The sequence below is a fragment of the Arachis hypogaea genome, chromosome 19, assembly GCF_003086295.3.
Source record: "Arachis hypogaea cultivar Tifrunner chromosome 19, arahy.Tifrunner.gnm2.J5K5, whole genome shotgun sequence".
Taxonomy (NCBI): domain Eukaryota; kingdom Viridiplantae; phylum Streptophyta; class Magnoliopsida; order Fabales; family Fabaceae; genus Arachis; species Arachis hypogaea.
In genome coordinates, this window is record NC_092054.1 from 10,099,892 (window position 1) to 10,101,537 (window position 1,646).

Genomic DNA, 1,646 nt, shown 5'->3' on the forward strand with positions numbered 1-1,646 from the left:
GAATAAGTATAAGTTTCAGAGACACAAAATCAACCGTGGATGCATCAATACATTTATTTATCATTTTTTATAATTTAAATGAAATATTTTCTATAGAACTAAGGATAATAATAAATAAATGTATTGATACATCCACAGTTGATTTTGTACCTCTGAAGCTTGTATTTATTCTCCAAATTATCGACCTTGTTCTTGTACTGCTGTCATGTAGGACATTTCGTTAATTATTTAACTTTGATCTCATTGTGGGACTAAATTGAAGCTAAATTAAATTTTTTTGGATTCAAATAGGACACTTTAAACCTTAAGGACTAAAATAGGATTACGTCCAAATGTAAGGGACCAATTTAGTACTATACCCAATGTAATACTTGTTTATGTAGCAATTGGTAAAAAAACATTATATGTGGCTCAAGTAGTGATAAATCACTATTTTATGGTATATTTTGGATTGAATTGAGTGGATCTTGTCAACTATTCTCACACTTATTCATGTAAATTGCATGTTTTTAAGTTTCCTTCCTAATTTTGTGTTATGATTGAAAACATAAGCCTTAAAATCGCTAATTTTTATTCTTAATTTTTGTCGTTATAGTATAGTGGTGAGTATTCCCGCCTGTCACGCGGGTGACTCGGGTTCGATCCCCGGTAACGGCGCTAAAAACTTGACGGAGAAAAAATGTCGGTAAAAAATTTTCGCTAAAATAATCGCGTTGCAAGTGTTAGAAACAAGAGACTAAACTGAAGTAAGGATTTGTATATTATTAAATGTAATCAAGTTGTCTATTCAAGTTGTTTAGAATGATACAATATAAAGGGTATTTATAGGTACTAAGAGAATCGTAATAATAAAGACGTAATCACCTATAATAAATATTCAGATATACTAAATAATACTAATTGATCCTAATTATATTCTAACATCCCCCCTCAAACTCAAGTGACAACTTGAGTTTGAAACTTATTTAAAATAACGAAATAAAGAGAAAAAAGAAAAAAAAATACATAAACTCTCTAAAACGGGTGCAGACGGAACTACTGGAAGGAAGCGCAGATGGAACTGCCGCTTATCTGAAGGAAGCACAGACGAAACTATCACTAGTCTGAAGGAAGGGCAGACGGAACTGCCGCTTATCTGAAGGAAGTGCAGACGGAACTGCCGGAAAGAAACGCAGACGGAACTGCCACAAAGAAATACAAACGAAACGCAAATCGAACTGCCACAAGAGAACATAAACGGAACTGTCACGAGAGAACGCAGATGGAACTGCCACGAGAGAACGCAGACGGAACTATCACGAGAGAATGCAGACGGAACTGCCGAAAGAGAGCAAAATCTATATGATTTCTTCATGAGAATAGGAAAACAGCGGATGACATTGGTGTTTGATCATTCAACTCGAAAAGATACAAGACGGAGAGAATAGGCTAGTCGGTAAGGTGAAAAAGCATCAAAGGAGTGACAAAAGGTAAAGAAAAATGGCATAGAAAAAAAAGTGCAAAAACTACGGTGATTTCATCGCAAGAAAAACAACATATCCTCTTCAAGGAGGATACCATGGCTCTGATACCATGTTAGAAACAAGAGACTAAACTGGAGTAAGGATTTGTATATTATTGAATGTAATCAAGTTGTCTATTCAAGT

At 34.5% G+C, this 1,646-nt stretch overlaps 1 non-coding gene across 1 annotated transcript; it reads left to right on the plus strand.

Annotated features, from left to right (window-relative positions):
- Positions 1-585: 585 nt before the first annotated feature.
- On the plus strand, positions 586-657 carry TRNAD-GUC (transfer RNA aspartic acid (anticodon GUC)). The gene has a single exon. It is a non-coding gene; the product is annotated as a tRNA-Asp (tRNA).
- The last annotated feature ends 989 nt before the right edge of the window (positions 658-1,646 follow it).